Genomic DNA, 18214 nt, shown 5'->3' with positions numbered 1-18214 from the left:
TTTGGATAGTGTGAGTGTTCTAACTCTTTTTTTAGAGTTTATTTTGCCTCTTAGTTCCTTTGCCTTTCCATATGTATTTTAAAACTAGCTTGTCAATATCTACACACAAGCTTGCGGGGATTTTAGTCAGAATTATGTTGAATCTGTAGATCAAATAGAGGAGAACTGATACTCTAATAAGCATCTCCATTATTTATGATCTCCTCGGATTGTATCGGAGTTTTCTCTGGGTCTGTAATGTTTAGTGTCCGTACAACGGTACAGGGGCGATACTTAGGCTGTCCCTGACTCAGGAGAGGCTCCAGAGAAGGAGCCTTGCATTTCCTGCCCAGGCCTTGGAGGTGTGGCTACCAAGTTCTGGGAGCTGGGACAGAAGAAGGTGGGGTCAAGCTTTCACCTAGCCGTTCTCTCATATCCTGTGCCTCATTCCACCTCAGCCTTTCAGAGTCGGTCTCCCTTTTAGTATCCTCGCTGAGTGAGGGAGAGGGGGGATTAGGGGATTCAATGCTCCTTTTTTTCTCTTTTGATGTAATCATATTAGTGTTTTTTTTTTTTCTTTCATGCATCTTCCCAAACTCCTCCCCTTTGGCAACCATCAGCTGCTGCCTGTCTATGATTCTGTTTCTGTTTTGATAATTCATTTGTTTTTCAGATTGCATGTAAAGTGAAATCATATGGTATTTTGCCTTTTTTATGATTGATTTTATTTAGCATACTACCCTGTAGGTCCATCCATGTTGTAAATGGCCGGATTTCATTCTTTTTATGGCTAAATAATAGCCCAGTGTATGTATCTGAACCACATCTTTTTTATCCACTCATCTATTGAGGGACACGTAGGTTGCTTTCATATCTTGGCGACTGCAAAACTTGCAGTGACTGTAGGGGTGCATATGTCTTTTCAAGTTAGCGTTTTTGTTTTCTTCAGGTAAATATCCACAAGTGGCACTGCTGGCTTTTATGGCTATTTTTAATTTTTTGAGGAATCTCCATACTGTTTTCCATGGTGGCTGTACCAATCTACAGTCCCGCCAGCAGTGCACGAGGGTTCCTTTTTCTCCACGTTCTCACATTTGTTACTTGTTGGGTTTTTTTGGTGGTAGCCATTCTGACTGGTGTGAGGTGGTATCTCATGGTTTTAATTTCCATTTCCCTGATAATTAGTGACATTGAGCATCTTTTCATATGTCTTTGCCCTCTGGATGTCCTCTTTGGGGGAGTGTCTCTTTAGGTCTTCCACCCATTTCTAATTGGATTGTTTTGTTTTGCTTTGTTTTGGTGTTAAGTCATGAGTTCCGTGTATATTTTGGATATTAACCCTTTATTGGAATATCACTTGCAAATATATTCTCCCATTCAGTAGGTTGTCTTTTTACTTTGTTGATGGTTTCCTTCACTTTGCAAAATCTTAGTTTGGTGTAGTCCCACTTGTTCATTTTTGCCTTTTGTTGCCTCTGCCCAAGGAGACATACCCAGAAAGAGATTTCTAAGACTAATGGCGAAGTGTTTACTGCCTTTATTTTCTTCTAGAAGTCTTAGGTTTCAGGTCTTACATCCTTCAATGTCTTTCATCCATTTCGAGATTTTCGTTGTTTTTGTCTTTTGTACGTGGTGTAAGAAAGCGGCCCAGTTTCATTTTCGGTGCACTTTGTAATGAACTCTATTTTCTGCTGAATCCCTTTTGTCTGCTCTGCAAAGGCCTCTGTGTGCCCCACCCATCAGCCTTCCATCCTCCTGTGCTGCGGTTTGATTACAAACTTAGTGTCAGCCCTGATTGTTTGTTTCGCCGCCTCCTTGTGGTGGTAATGGGCGGTTGCCAAGAGAAGGGTGGAATCTGATCCTTTAAAATAAAAAATCCTCCCAGCTTCTCCATTCATTTTCTTTTTTACCTTAGGTGACAAAGAATGCCACCCTCAAAAGAAGCCCCCGTGGTGGTAGGTGTTAGGGCACGAAGGTGCTGCAGTTTAAAAAGTTGGTATTCATGTGGGCTTATCCCTCTCTGTCTCTTCCACTTCACGAGAGTGGCTCTCTCTCTTACACACACACACACACACACACGCGCGCGCGCGCGCGCGCACGTTCTTCCCAGACGGGCTGGCAGCTGCCCTGGGAACACTGGCCCAGGCCGGAAAGTGAGGCCCACCCCGTAGGAACTAACAGCTGGGGGCTGCCAGATTACCACCCTCTTTGCAGCTAGAAAGCAAGTCCATTCTCGAAGCAGGATCTGAGGGCTGCATCTCTGCGCCTGCTACTTTTACTACACAAAGCCAGGGTCAAAAAGTCACCATCCAAGTCCCTGGAGTGTCGCGCTGGGACTCGGGCCAGGCCCTGATGTTTACGCTTCAAGCTCTGGGTCCAGCTGCTGAGGCTCTGCTCTTCCTGCAGGTGGCAGTATTTCACTTCGTAACCCTCCTTTCTCGCAGCTTCCTCCACTTGCTTGAAAGCAGCACAAATTTTCTTTTCGAAAGAATAGAACAAGTTCGTGGTTGCAGAACAGTCACGGGGATGTAAAGCACAGCACAGGGAATGCAGTCAATAATACTGCAATAATTATGCGTGGTGTCAGATGGGCACTTGAAATACCAGGAGGGCCACTCTCTGAGTTATGTAAGCGTCTAATCACTGGCTTGTACACCTGAAACTAATATTGTACTTCAGCTGTAATTGAAAAATAAAAAACACTTTAAAAAAAGAACAGAATTCGTTTATAGTGTTCCCCCCTCTTCACCCACCACCTCCAGTCCTGCTAATTTCGGTCAAGTTCGCTTGGAAAGCTACTTTGAGAACATCAGGACTTAACGACTGTAGGCTGATTATGAATACATTTCCAGAGGGAAGGGGAGAGGAGAGGGAGGTATGGAGCATCCTGACATCCTGACGATGGTTTGGTTCCTGGTTCCCGTCCCCGAGGTCACTGGACTTACCCTCCTGGCTCCTGCAGTCTTCAGTTCTCTGCGATGCTCCTGCATCCTTCCAAAGCAGCCCCGTTTTGGCCTAAACTTTTGAATTGGGTCGAAGCCTCTTATAACTGAGAGGGTTCTCTTTAATACCCTGAGGTATGAAAGGAAAAGAGAGAACAGAGACTTTCCCCGACACCTGCCCCATCCCTGCCACCAGCCTAATTCAGCACCCTTTCCTTGGCCCCGGGAGTACTGCCATTAGCATCCTTAGCACACGGCTCCAGACGCTTGGAGTCCACAGTAGCCGAAACATACTTGGCATCCCCACTGTACGGACTGTGCTCGGATTACCAAATGCATTCCGTGCAACAGCCCCGTGATGGTGGTATCCTCATATCACAAAGGAGAAACCCTTGTCCAAGTGGGTCAGTGAGGTGCCGAAGGTGACAGCTGCTATGACGCCCAACCTGATCTGTGTGACCGCCAAAGCCAGGCTGCACCCACAGGCCCCCCTGACGTGTGGGACCAGGGCTTCAGGCTGGGGCTGCAGACCACAGTGGGGCTGCATTCCCCTCTCAGTGAGGGACGTAGCGCTGGAAATGCACCATCACAAAGTCCCCATCCGAAGAAGGCCGAGAAAGGCACTGTGGTGACCGGTCCCTGAGAAGCTAGACAGTAGGTAAACACGTCCCAGGAGCCTTAGTCACAAATGTCGTCGCCTGGAGAGGAGGGTTATTAAAGGGCTCGAAATTCCCCGTGGGAATGTGTGTGTGGGAGATGCGCATGCTCCTGAGGGTGTTATCTCATACATTTTTAACTGTGTTGGGTTAATTTTGTTATTAAAATTAAGGTGTTCTTCTCCCCTCCCCCTACCCCCAATAAGGAACTATGTTTCAAACAGATGAATTCATTTTGCTTGGGAACAAATGCACCAAATAAATATATTCTGAATCACCATTGTTTCTTTTTTATAAATCCAAGTGAAAATCCAAGCTAATGGATAAAGGAAAAAAATGACCAAAAATGACTTTCTATGTGTTGATGGATTTGGAGGATCATTTTATAAAGACTCACGCAACACACCCGGAGGGGTTGGCTTTGGAAAACAGGCTGCTTTGGAACCAGAGCCCGAGTGGCAGCCAGCTATTTGGGGCAGCACGTTAGAGACCCTCGCAGCCGATGTCTAAGTCCAAATTTGCAAGTCATTTAGGTAAGCTAGTTGGCGTGTAGTGTGGAATGGAGGGCCCAATAGTAAAATCTTCCGTCTTCTCTATTTCTTTTGTCTCCAAAAGGATTAATCGACAAAAAGGAAGTGAGAATAAGCAGGGAGCGTGGGCTGAGGGTTTGGGAGGCCTGGGTTCAAACTGCGGCTCCACCTAAGTGGTAGACTTTGGGGTTGCCCCTGCCCCTCACCGTGTCCCATTTCCTCTTCCGGCCCATGGCTGATTGTACTTCCCACCTCCGTACAGTTAGCCCCAGCCTCACGGATTGCGCTGGCCCAGGAGATGAGCGCAGAAGTGATGCCTGTTGTTTCTGGGGAGACATCCCAGAGCCAGCGCACAGTTTGCTGTTTCCTTCCCTCCCTCACGTCACAAATGAGGCTGCAATGGCACAAGGCCTCAGCCTGGTCTCGGGTGAGGGCGCTGTGGAGCACAGCCGCTGCCAGCTTGGATGGATGGAAGGTAGCAGGAGTGAGAAGCCTTTGCTGTTCTAACCACTGAGATCTGGGACTTGCTTGTCAGCAGTGCGTAGACTGTACCCTAGTCTACCCTGACGGACTCACCATGGGGCCCTGGGCAGCAAGTGCTCAGCCTCTCATTTCTTGGTTTCTCCTGCCTGGGCCTCCACCCCTCAAAATGTGGTCCTTGTTCTTTCCTTCCATCCCTTCCTATGGAGGAGCTCTGCCTCATATGGTGGGCTTTCCTTTCCTCCTCTCTCTCTTTCTCGCTCCTTCTCTCTCTCTATTTCTCCCTTCCACACAGCGGAGATCTAGCCCTTGTATTCCACCACCTGCGAAGTCCTGCTTGCTTGTCTGCAGACATTCTGAACGCATTGCGGTTACCTGTGCACTGTGATCTCTGGACTGTGCACTTTTGCACATGTGGTTTGAAGCCTTGCGCTCCCACTACCCAGCTTATGCCTCCAGGCTGCCCTGTCCAGGACAGGGACTCCACCTCTGGGCTCTCGTAACACCCACCACACTGCAGTCCCTTTGCCTGTGTCCCTGTCTAGTGTCCTCACCAGATCACGAGTCCTTGAAGATAGGTTTGTGTGTTCACCCTTGTGCCCTGCGTCCTAGCACAGGTCCTGGTGCATCCCAAGTCTCCCTAAATGGAAATCATGCAGGAAACAGAGAAGCTGCAGGCTGGCTCCTTTCTGAATGCTGTTGGGAAAAGTCATTAAGAAACTCAGCTCTGCTTCTGGCAGGATCACACAGGGGCGACCAGCCTCCTCTGTCCCTCGTGTCCCTGTCACAGTTCGGGCCACCCTGTCATCTCACAGCTTTTCCTTTCATCGCTTGCTTGGAGAGTGTGATGGTTCTTGTCCCAGTCAGAGGTCAGAAACTATCGTTTCAGCCTAAATTGCCTCTTAGAGGAATGTTGTCCCTGTATTCGTTTCCTGGGGCTGCTGTGACAAATTAGCACATACTGGGTGGCTGAAAGCAACAGAAATGTGTTCCCTCCAGGTACAGAAGGCTGGAGGTCAGAAACCGAGGGGTCGAGGGGTCGGCAGGGCTGTGCTCCCTCCCTCCCGGGTCTCTAGGGGAGAGTCCCTTCTTGCATCTACTAGATTCTGGTGGCTCCAGGTGTTCCTTGCCTTGGGGCTGCATTAGTCCAGCCTCTGCTTCCATTCTTTCTCTTCTCTTTCAAGGACACGTATGGCTGGAATTAGGGCCCATCCTAACCCAGAACGATCTCATCTGGAGATTTCTCACTACAGCAGTGTCCCAGTTATCTGCAGCTTCACTTTCCACACTTTCAATGATCCGTAGCCCACCAAGGCCAAACGTATTAAGTGGAAAATTCTGGAAATAAACGATTCATTAGTTTTAAATTGCGTGTCCATCTGAGTAGCATGGCGAAATCTCGTGCTGCCTCACTTGCGCCTCCCCGGATGGGGAGCCAGCCCTTTACCCAGCGTCTCCACGCTGTGGATGCTGCCTGCCCTTTTGAGTAGCCATCTCGGTTATGAGATTGACTGTTGTGGGTTCTCGTCGCCCTTATTTTACTTGATAATGGCCCCAAAGTGATGCTGGCAATTCAGATATGCCAGAGAGAAGCTAGGAAGTGCTTGTTACCCATCGTCAGAAGGTCGATAGGGGCCCGACGCTGCATCACAACGCCCACCTCTGTTACCTGACTTCCCCTCACCACGGGGGCATTCACCACCTCACACGTCACAAGAGGAAGGGTGAGTACCCTTTCACAGACAGAGGCCACATTCACCTAACTCTTGTTACAGCATACTGTTATTATTGTTCTACTTTATTATTAGTTATTGTTGTGAATCTCTTACTGTGCCTAATTTATAAATTCAACTTTATCACAGGGGTTTGTGTATAGAAGAAAAAACATAGGGTTTGCTTCTATCTGTGCTTTTAGGCACCCGCCGGGGATAAGATGCCCCCTCTCAAGCCATGTGGAGGAAGGTCCACCAGAGTGAGCCTGCCCTGCCTCACTCTGCCCTTGGGGATTTGCGAGGTCCTAGCACTCTGCCTGCACCATCGTGTGAGTGTGTGTGTGTGTGTGTGTGTGCAAATTGAGCAGGCTCGCTCACTCCTGCAGACTGCCACCTGGTGACGTCCCTGTTCCTGGGCAACTCCCGGCACCTCTCCGACCTGCCACAGGGCTGGCGGCCAGGCCTCTCTACACAGTATTCCCGGACCAGACCCTTGGTTAAATCAACCCAGGCCTACAGTGGCCAAGCCTGTCTGTGCCCCGTGGTCTGCCCCTCCGGCAGTCCCGCTCTTTTACAACAGAATGCCGATGTTTTGTGGGGGCACTTGGGGGAGGAATCTCCGCATAATTGATGTCAGTTGCTTGGTGATCTCATCCCCATCTTTAACTGGTCTGAGGGTGGCCACGTGATCCAGTTCTGGCTGATGAGATCTAGGGGAGAGCTTTCCTTCCCAAAGGAACAGACTAAGCCTTGTGAGGACAGAGATTTTTTTATTCCCTCCCCCTTCTTCCTGCCTGGAACTTGGATGTGATGTACGGAGGTGCAGGAGCCATTTCATGGCCACGTGTGTCAAGCATACGATAAAAAAACAATAGCAAAGATAGTAGTGCAGAAAGCAGAGCCTGGGTCCTTGATGTTCTTGTTAGAGGCTGACCCAACGTCAACAACCTCTGAATGCCTCATTATGTAACAAAAACTACCCCCATTTGAGTCATTCTAAATTGTCTGTTATTTGCTTTAAAAGTATTCCTAAAAGATACAGATTAGGAAATAAAGAATTCTAGTACATAAACATTTAAAATTCTTTTTAAAAAGTTAAACTTCACTTCATTTAGGTTCATCATTTAATATACAGTAACTTAATTCTAAATATAATTAAAATTATAAATACAATTATTTATATTAGTATAATTTAATTTAACTCAAACTTAGGTTCATCATTATTCGAGAAAATAGGCTATCAGTTCTATTTATTAAATCGAATTAGATTCCTTTCACTTACAGCTGACATTGAATATTGTGTTGGTTTGAGGTGCTCAGCACTGTGATTAGACATTTACGTGACCCCCGCTGAGTCAGCGCCCACCTGGCTCCGCACAGGTAGGGTCCAGCCGAACTCACGCCTGCGTGAGTGTGGTTGGGAGGGTGATAACATGGGTGTGATCGTTTATAGTTTTCATTTGAACATTTCACCTAAAATGTAACATGATGTGCTTGAGCATGACATTGTTATGTTGCAGAATTACATGCCTATGATTTTGTAATTAAAAAGGGGCGTTATTTGTGCTGGACCCTGTAGTTATTAGTGTTATTAACTACATTCCCTGTGCTGGACGTTACGTCCATTACTTTGGTCATCGATGTCCTTAGCTAGAGGGTAACCTCCATGAGGGTGGGAACTGTGTGTAGTGCCTCGGTGTTTACCCAGTGCCCAGTATGCAGCAGGCACTCAATAAATGTTTGGGGAATGAGTGTATTAAGCTCCGCTCACCAGGACTCGTCTCGTACACGGTTCTTTCTCCAGAAAACTCCAAGATAACCCTACACGAAACACTACCGGACTCTTCCCCTCGAGTGAGGACATTTTCACAAGCCCGTGAATTTAATTTCTATATGGTTACCCTAAACTCTCCTCCAGCCTTCTTTGGCAGAGGCTGGATAAATGACCCCTAAACCCACTTCATTCTGGGAAAATCACTAGACTAAATATCCCAGCACTTCTGCATCTGGGTGGGGCCATCTCGCTGAAGTGTGAGCAAAAATGACAGCTGTCACCTCCCAGCCAAGACAGCAAAGGCCGGAAAGCCTCCTCCATGTTCCTCCTCCCTCCCCTCCACTGCCAGCCAGTCCCTAGGGAACACAGAGCCACTAGATGGAAGGAGCCTGAGTCACTGGGCAGAGTCTCCTCGTCACCTGCCCTGGGCGGTGACCGCCACTGAGACGATGCGGTTGTTTGTCAGAGCAGTTAGTCTTCTCTGGCCAAATACACCCTCCCCTGGCTCATCTGGGTTCCCTTCCCAAGAGTGAGCTGTTGTGAGTCACTCTCGTTCTTTTGTATTTATTGATTAGTTATGGCTGGAGGAAGATATGTATCGATAGCCACTTGACTTATACTTTATTTGGGGGACATTGGAGAACTGTAGATGGTTCTTCATGGATCTATATGATAAAATAAAATGATAAAATATTGGTCATTTGGGTAGTTACATAAAACAGAGAAAGGGAAAAAAAAACTTTCTTCTGGTTTTATTGGCTCAAATCTAGATTGCTGTCATTTGGGTAGTTACATAAAACAGAGAAAGGGAAAAGAAGACTTTCTTCTGGTTTAAGCCACTATTATTTGGGGGTTTTGTTGCAGCAGCCAAACCTAGGCTTTAGCTGATATACTTACCCAGGCATGGTGCTGGGCAGAGAGGGGCTCAGGGATGAGGTAAAGGGTGGGATGGGGTGAGGTTTGAACATGCCTGCCCGTCTTTGCAAACTTTCTTTGGCAACAGAAAGCCATTATCCCGTCTCCTGGGGCAGTGTTGTCACGGGTGCTTCTCTTTGGAATCAGTCAGCAGTTCTGCCGCAGGGTCCCCTGCAGCCAAGTTTATGAAGGTCATTGTCTTACAGAAAAGGTCTCTGCAGAAATGACTGACAGGTCAGCCTCCTGCTGGCCTGAATGTGAGACCCAAGAAATCAGGGAGAGTCAAGCCCAATGAAACACCTCCTTCCCTTAGGTGCCAGTCAGGGGTACCGTATCTCAGGTAAGGAAAACAGAGGTCTGTAGCTGGGCTAGGCTCACGCTCTTAATCCGAAACCACAAGGCACTTCCTCATGGCAGGCCAGTGGGGGACCTTCTGCATTCTTTCAAACTGCATGGCCCATGCCCTGCACTGCTGCTACGTGGTCAAGAGGCTTCTCCTTCCCCAGACTCATGGTCAAGAGCACGCACGAGAGAGAGCCTCTCGTGGCTCTCCTACTCTCCTTCCCCCACAGTCCAGAGCTCAAGCATGGCTGAGAGAGAGAGCTCCCCCTCCACTCCTAAACCGCATGGTTAACCCCCAGCATGGCTGCTGCCCCAGGTGTAAATCCCCACACGGATCTTCCTCCATAACCCCATTTCCGACTCTCCCACACTGGGTTATCTGGTCTCTTCTGCTTTTCTCCATTGCCATTGTTAGCCCGGGCAAGCGTGGCCCCTGATGTAGGAGCTTCCCCCAAGCTGCTCTTGCAGGAAGCCCTACCATCTACATCACATCATGGGTTAGAGTCCCGCCCATCTTCCTGGCTGCCAGCAGGCACAGCTTTGAACATTACTAAAACATGCGGCAAGTTCTTTAGATATGCAAATAGCTCTCAATGGCCCTGCTCGCCTCCCTCTTCTCCCAAGCCATAGCTGTGGGGCTTTGGGATTTGGGGGGATCTCTAGCAACCTGTTACAAGACCTCATATATTTGTTGAGTTCATTTGAATACTACACTTCAGTGCTATGAAAGCAAAAGAGATGATAAATGCCATCTTTGAAAAGGGAACATATGAGATTGGAAGGATAAGTCTCGTAGAGAAGGGAATCAACTACCTTTAAAGGGAAAAAAAGCAAATCACTTGGATCTCCCAGTACTTTGTTTCTTGAGGTTCCGGGTTGTATGTCTCTTCTCTGGGCTTTCACATCCCTGGAAGGACTCAGGGAGCTACATGAAGAACCTGCTTAGTAATGAATCTGGTTGACAAAGTTCTTATAATTAAACTCAACCATGGTCTGTTTTTCATCATTTTCTTCTTATATTTCCTGACTTTTTATATAAAGAGATAAGGAGTCTCTTGTGAAATTGTTTTCCTTCAGAGTTGATCTCCTATCCCTCTAAAATGTAAAGTTCTAAGCTTGCTGCATGTCTGGGTTTGTAAAAAATAATTTAGATATTAAGTCATAAAACATGCCTAGTGTAAGATATAATGATAGTGTTGTGTTCTACCACTGTTAATCACTTCAGCTGTATCTAAACAAAATCCAAACTTTGTTTTTTTGCATTTTTCTTCCTGTTTAGAGTTAAGCCATTTGTTTTTGTAGCTTAATATAGCTTCTGGCATTTAAGAGGGATGTTTATAATTGCTGCCTCATACTGCTGAGGTTTTCAAGAAATTTAGATGATAAAGTATTTTGGACAGTTGCATATTGCCAAGTGTCATTACCTACAGCACTCAAAAAATTCTTCTGATTTTTTTATTGGTCTGCACTCTATCAGAAGAGCTGTGAGGAAGAAAATAAAAAGCCCAGAGCTGACCAGAATGATAGAAAGCAGCCAAAGGAAGAAAAAAAAAAAAAGTCAGGCATTCAGTGTTCTCCTAACGCGTTTCTCAGAGAGAAAACAAAGCAGAGCACCGGTACCGATTCTGGTTGTCGTGGTGATGATATTGACAATCTTCACATCTAAAACTTAGAGGAGCATAGTAAGTGCTTCATTAGACACAAGATCCAAGAAACGCCACACTGAGGCAGTGAAATTCGTGGTTAGGCATGTCAGTTCAAGCCTTGTTTCTGTGTGCACCACTCTCCCCAGATTTCCGTGGGTTCACCTCCCAGAAGCCCATCCTGCTGGCTTTTTGCGGAGGCTTCCTTAGGCACGTGTGGCTGATTACATCATTGGCCTTGGTGAAGGAACTCAACCACCAGCCCTCCCCCTCCCTGGTGATGGGGGTGGGACCGAAAGTTTCAAACCTCTGATCAAGTGGTTCCTTCCCCTGGCAACCAGCTGCCCTCCCTAGGGGACCTAGGAGCTTTCCCAGAGCCACCTTGTGAACAAACAAAAGACACCTTTATTGTTCTCATCTCACTGGAAATCCCTAAGGTTTTAGGAGCTCTGTGTCAGGAACAGGATGAAGAGCAAATGGGTATTTCTTGCTGTAAGTCACAACAGCACAAACCTAAAATGACATTTAAACATGTCAGGACATGTTTGATGAGCTAGAAGGTCCAGGGGAGTTGAAGAGTAGGCAGGGGAAGGGCTTTTTTTTTTTTTTGGCAGAAAGAGGAGGGAGGCAGTTGCCACTGGTGGACAGAGCTGTGGAGTAGAGACAGGCAGCTTGGGTGCTCTGGTACAAAAGCACCCAAGCACCCTTGGCCTGGCACCTGCAGGTTGGGTGCAAGAGAAGTAGGAGCACAATGTTCTCGGGCTGAGCTCCTGAATGAGGGGCGCTGGAGAGAAGTGTGTGGGGCACTTTGAGAGGTGAATGTGTGTCTTAGTTATAACACAGTACCACAGACTGGGGGGCTTACCAACACAGGAATTTGTTTCTCACAGTTCTAGAGGCTGGAAGTCTGAGATCCTGGAGTCACCGTGGTCGGGGCCTGGTGAGGGCCTTCTTCTCGTATCCTCGGAGGGCAGAAAGATGGTGAGAGAGCGCCCTAGGGTCTCTTTTAGAGGGACACTAATTCCATTCCTGAGGGCTCCAGTGTAAGGACCTAACTACCTCCAGGGCCCCGCCTCCCAAAGTCATCATACTGGAGGTTAGGATTTCCACACACAGACTCAAACATTCAGTGCATTGCAGTCTGGTTGGCAGACAGGGCTATGGTCTCATGCCAGGTGCCCCTGGGATATACCTCTGAGAAAATTCCTGCACCTTTGACCACCTGGTAAGAATTAAAACACATGTAGTATTTTTATTTCTTGTCTTCTGCTTCCTTCAGGCTTAGTTCGCTCTTATTTCTTTAGTTCCCTAAGGTGGAAGTTTAGGTTATGTATGTTAAGTCTCTCTTCTCTTATACTATAGCATTCAAAGCTATAAATTATCCTCTTTCACTGTATCCAAATTTTGATGTTATATTTTCATTTTATTTAGTTCAAAATATTTTTTAAAATTTATGTTGAGAATTATTCTTTGATTCATGGTTATTTAGAAATGTGTTAATCTCCAAATATTTGGGATTTTCCAGCTATCTTTTGTTATTGATTTGTTCCCAGCTCAATCCCACTGTGAGCTGAGAACATACTTTGTATAATTTCTACTAAAATTGTTTTAAAAGATGTGTTTTATGCCCCAGAAGGTGGTCAGTCTTAGTGAATGTTCCATGTGAGCTCGAGGCAAATGTGCACCCTGCTTTCCAAGGGGGTAGTCTAGAAATGTCAATTAGATCAAGGGCGTAGAGCCATTCAGGCCCTCTGTATCTTGACTGATTTTCTGCCCGCTTGACCCATCGGTTACTGAAACGTGAGTGGTGACGTCTCCGCCTGGAATAGTGGGTTTGTTTCTTTTCCCTTTCAGTTCTATCAGTTTTCGCCTCCTGCATTTGGTGCCCCTTTGCATACAAATTTCGGATTGCTATGTCTTCTTGGAGGATTAACTCTTTCACTATTATATAATGTCACTCTTTCTCTTCCCGATAATTTCCTTTTGTTCCTGATGATTGTCCTGAAGTTTCCTTTATTTTAAATCAATACAGTTATCCAACTTTCCTTTGATGCGTGTTGTTGGCCTGGTATCTTTCTCCATCCCTTCTGACCTACCTGAGTTTTTATGTTTAAAGTGAATTTCTTGTAGACAACAGGTAGGCCTTGTTTTTCGTTTTTAATCCTCTAATGATTTCTGTTTTTTAACTGGTGTTTTTTAGATCATTCACATTTAAGATGATTTTTGTTATAGTTGGGTTACTATATATTACATTTGAAACTATTTTCTATTCGTTACATTTGGGGTTTTGGGGAGGTATTTTTTTTCTTAGTTTATTGAGCTTTCTCGGAGCATTTTATGTGACTCCATTTTTTCTCCTCTCTTAACACATCAATTATACTTCTTAAAATTTTTTTTGGTGCTTGCACTAGAGTATTTATATTTTTAACTAATATAAATGTACTTTCAAGTCAAACTAGACCACTTCACGTGTAGTTCAGGCCCCTCCTAACAGAGCATCCCCAATTCTTCCTCCTCCCTGTCCTTGATGACTTTGCTGGCGTTTATTTCACATGTCCATAAGTCTCCCACCACGTTCTTTCTATGATTTCTTTAAACGGTTGCCTTTGTAATCAATTCGGAATAAGAAAAATAAAAGGTTTTATTTTACACATCATATTTTGAAAGAATCGCATCCTTGGGTATTGTTCTTTAAAATGTCATATTTCAAGTGAAATGTCTAAATTCATTCCAAAGAAAGCTGTCGTCGTTGGTGAAATAAAGAAGTTGATCTCTGAATTGAGATCAGAGTTAAGAGCAGAGATAATGGTGTAGAAGAGACACCGGTTGGGCACCAGGCCTGCCCCACACCCCACATTTCTGCCCCGCATCTGTACAAAAGCCCTGTGGTCCTTTTCAACAAGTTTAAACACCGACCCAGGACCACTTCTCACCCAACATGGAATTTTACTCCCCATACATTTTTCTCCTCTTTAATCTTCTTGGTAACTCTCCAAGTAGGTTTTTCAGATTTAGCAAACAGAAATACAAGGAGTCCAGTTAAATTTGAATTTTAAATAAATAGCATATTGTTTAAATACGTTCCATTTACCTGAAACTCAAATGTATCTGAAACTCAGGTTTAACTGGGTAACCTGTGTGTTACCTGGCAAGTCTTTCTAGAAGACCCTCATGTTATCATACCCAATAGGCTGCTTCTGTGCTGGGAGTAAATGACTTGATTTTGTTTGGGAATCTACCACTCCTTATGTGGATTTCCTTTGGAATTAAATCCTGATTGGTCTACAAGAACCATAGGGGTCCCATTCTCCTTGGCAGTGATTGGTTTAGACATGGGTATGTGACTCAATTCTTGAAAATGGGATTTGAGAACAAATCTACTGGTGTCGGGACTCTGGGAAAGGCTTCTTTGCTAATTGAAAGGAACGTATAAGAAGAACTGGTCACTGTTATTCCTCTGAATGTTTTCCTGTTTGAATGTGATACCTGGATCTGTGGCAGCCATCTTGGGACCATGAGGGCAGCTAGACTGTGGGACAAAACTGACATTCCGAGGTTGGCAGAGCAGGGAATTAGGAAGAGCCTGGTTGTCTAATGATGTCATTGATCCACTGAATTAATTCAGCCTGACACTAACTGACCTTGGACCTTCTTACATGGTGAGATAATAAAAGTTCCTTATTGCTTCAGCCATCTTGATTTGAGTTTTCTGTTACATGTAACCCAAAGCATCCTAAATGATAAATTATTTGTTAGACCAGAAAACTAAAGGTCTGGTTGGTAAGATAAGTGGTCCAGTGTCACCGAATAAGGAATTTCTGAGGTTGATTTGCACTCAGGTCTCTCTGATTTCAATGTTCTCTCTGTTAGTTCAACCATTATCTTGTAGTATGGTATAGTTCTACCACTTCTCTGGACTTTGACTCTTTTATTTGTAACGTGGGCATGTACCTCTTCCTCTCCATGACGTATTAAAGATTTAAAGAAATAGGTTGGACAGAAAGGTCAGCATGGAGATGTCTAGTAAGTTTCCTCCTTTCTTGTCTTTGGGCTTCTTTTTCTTAGGGATTTTCATTTACTCTTTGCTGTGAAAGATGACCAGTCCTCTCGTCTTAAAAGGGCTGGTATATTATAAGCACTTACAAGAGATAAGTAAAGTTCCTTGTTCTACGGAATTAGTCAGATCCACGAGTATCTCACTGTTTATCCGACTTCGTGAAGCTCGTCGATTCAGTGAGCTCCTCAGGCTATGGGGATCACTCACTGTCATGTCTACGTGCTGGAGTGTTTCCATCCGCCTCGCTACCATTCTTCAGCCTCGCTGGCACCCATTCTAGTTTTCACCCATGGATGACAATCCCAGTGGGGAATAGCCCTCACCAGCAGCCTAGGTGCAACGGTTCTCAGAGCCATGCTTTCTAAAAACAGAGGCAGGGACGTCAGTTTTGAGGATGCTGGCTAAGTGACCTTGGACAGGTTTCTTAATCATTCTGAGCTTCAGTTTTCCTATCAGGAAAATGGGGATAACAAGACTTACCTTGCGGATCGATGTGAAGATTAAATAAAGTAAAGCGAGAGCATCTGATTAAAGAACACCAGAAGGTTAAAAGAACATCATCACCTTCGGTAAGTCCTGCCAAATGCAGCTCAGCATCCTGTTAATATCCCCTGCAGGCGCAGAGTCGCCTACCAAAATGTTCCCTCTTATGAAAAAGAAATAGATTCATGATGAAGGGCTCCAGCCCTTCAGTCACGCATCATTTCCCTTTGGAGACAGAGCAGCAATCAAGTTTCCGGAGCAAGTGTGTCCTGCAGGGGACACAAATCGGTTCCCGGTCAGTCAGAACCTCAGCCGGTGCCTCCCCACTATCTCTGTTTGATTATAATCAGGAAACCTGAGGGACTCTCAGAGGCTCCTGTTCGGGGTTTGAGTAACTGCAAACCTGGGCGGATAATTATGTTCCCTCCAAGACAGCTCTCTAAATTAACTTGTGCCAACTGAGACCAGTCAGTGCGATTCAGAGGGCAGGAAAAGTAATGAAATAAATTCAGTTTCTCTTCGAATCAAAATAAAATGTGTTTCTAATGAGACGTTGCAGAGAAGAGAGGCTGAAAGGACCCTGGCTAGTCCCACGGTGTGCGTGCAGCTCCCTGAAAGCACTGATCCAGGGGGCTGTGTTTCGGGAACAGACCCCAGCCCTTTCCTCTCTCAGACCCCTCCACGAAACCGGAAGACTCCAGTACTCTGTGTGTGCATGCGTGTGTGTGCGTGCAGATATCTGAAACGAACATTTCCACACCCCAGAAAACTCCCCCGAGCTCCTGAGCTCATGCCCCCTCCCAAGGTAACTGCTACCCTGACCTCTCTCGCCTTAGTTTCCTGTGTCTTCGAACTGCATTCACACGGAATCATGCAAGTTTGCATTCTTTTGTATGTGGCTGCTTTTGCTCATCAGTATATGTTACACTGATCCATGTTGTTGCTCGTCATAGTATTTGAGGTGGAATTTATTTTTTTCCAGCAAAATTGAGTAGATCTACCCCTGCCCCCACACGCGCTCAGCCTCCCCATTTTCAGCTCCCCCCGCCAGAGTGGTGTACTCGGTACAATCGCTGAACGCACACCGACACACCATTACCACCCGAAGTTCACAGTTCGCATTAGGGTTCACTCTGGGTGCTGAACGTTCTATGGTATCACTGATTATGTATGTCATCTGGAGAGTTTTCACTGCCTCACAATCCTCTGTGGTCCTTTTATTCCTCCCTCTCTTCCTGCAACCCCAGGAACCACTAAACGTTTTACCGTTTCCATAGTTTTGCCTTTTCCAGAATGCCACATACTTGGGATCATGGTTGGGTATGTAGTCTTTACAGGTTGGCTTCTTCCACTCCCTAATGTGCATTTACATCTCTTCCATGTCTATTCATAGATCGATAGCTTTTTTTTTTTTTAAGTGCTGAATAACATTCCATTGTCTGGATAGACCACATTTCCTCTTCCTTTCACCCACTGAAGGGTATCTTGGTTGCTTCCATGTTTTGGCAATAATGAAAAAGCTGCTATAAACAGCTTTTGGTGCAGGTTTTTATGTGGGCATCTGTATTCAGCTCCTTTGAGTAAATACCAAGGAGCTCGAGTGCACAGTTCACTCTTTGTTTGTACTGCTGATGAACATTTAGGCTGTTGCCAGTTTTTGCAGTTTTGAGTACAGTTGCTGTGAACATTCTTGTATTATCAGCTGGCCTGAGAATTTATTTCTTTGCTGATGACAATGTGCTGACATCACTCCCCTTCATTCCTGTACCAGTGAATCTTGGCTGTGGGAGAGGCAGCCCCATGCGTTGGGTGCTGATGCCGAGTATATGTAGCCCCCAGCAGAACCTTGCTCCAGCCTGCAAGGTATGATGACTACCTAACTGTCACTATTACTTAGTCTTCAAAGGGCGAGGCCAGGGAATTGCGTGATGACAGGCCCATTGCCGACTCTTCATCTGTGGGGTTGCTTAGGGCAGTGCTAGCTGCCGTAACAGATCCACTTAGCAATTTCAGTGGCTTCATGCGCCAGATGCTTATTTCTCGTTGACTTACAGTTCAGTCGCCAGGGGGGGGAGGTTGGGTCCCAAGTTGATAGAGACTGTGCCATCTGCGACACCTGCTGGCAGATGAGGAACGACAGAGAAAAAGCGGAGGATCAAGAGTGAGGATTTTATCGTGCAGGCATGGAGCTGGCAAATGTTACTTGTTGTCACGTACTTTGGCCACAACTCTGTTACGTGATTACAGTCAACCACAGGAGAGGACGAGAAGTACAGTCCCGTGCACATTGGGGGAGAAGGAGGGACGGGCTGCAAAGCAGCATGTCCGTCTCTGCCACAGGAAGTATGTGGTGCTGTCATAACTGTGACCATCATGGGTCACTTCTGTCATGCAGTGGCCAGGGACTGGGAGTGGTAAACGTCCTACTGGGTGCAGTGCCAACCCACTCAGGGAACAACCAACTCAACGTGTTTGTTCTACAGGGGAGTTCAAGGTGGAAGCATGTTTGTCTGTGATCACACAGTGTGACCTGGGACAAGAATTCAAGGGCCCTGCTTTGGCTCCGGTGTCCTCACTTCTCCAGCATAAGTGCAGTGGTTAAGGGTGCCAGCTCTGGAGTCAGAGAACCTGGGTTCAAATCCTGACTCCAGTATCTTCTGTCTGTGTGATGCGGGGCAAATGACTTACCTAAGCTTCAGTT

This window comes from Desmodus rotundus, chromosome 8 (assembly GCF_022682495.2).
Source record: "Desmodus rotundus isolate HL8 chromosome 8, HLdesRot8A.1, whole genome shotgun sequence".
NCBI classification, from domain to species: domain Eukaryota; kingdom Metazoa; phylum Chordata; class Mammalia; order Chiroptera; family Phyllostomidae; genus Desmodus; species Desmodus rotundus.
Note: the sequence above shows the minus strand (reverse complement) of the source record.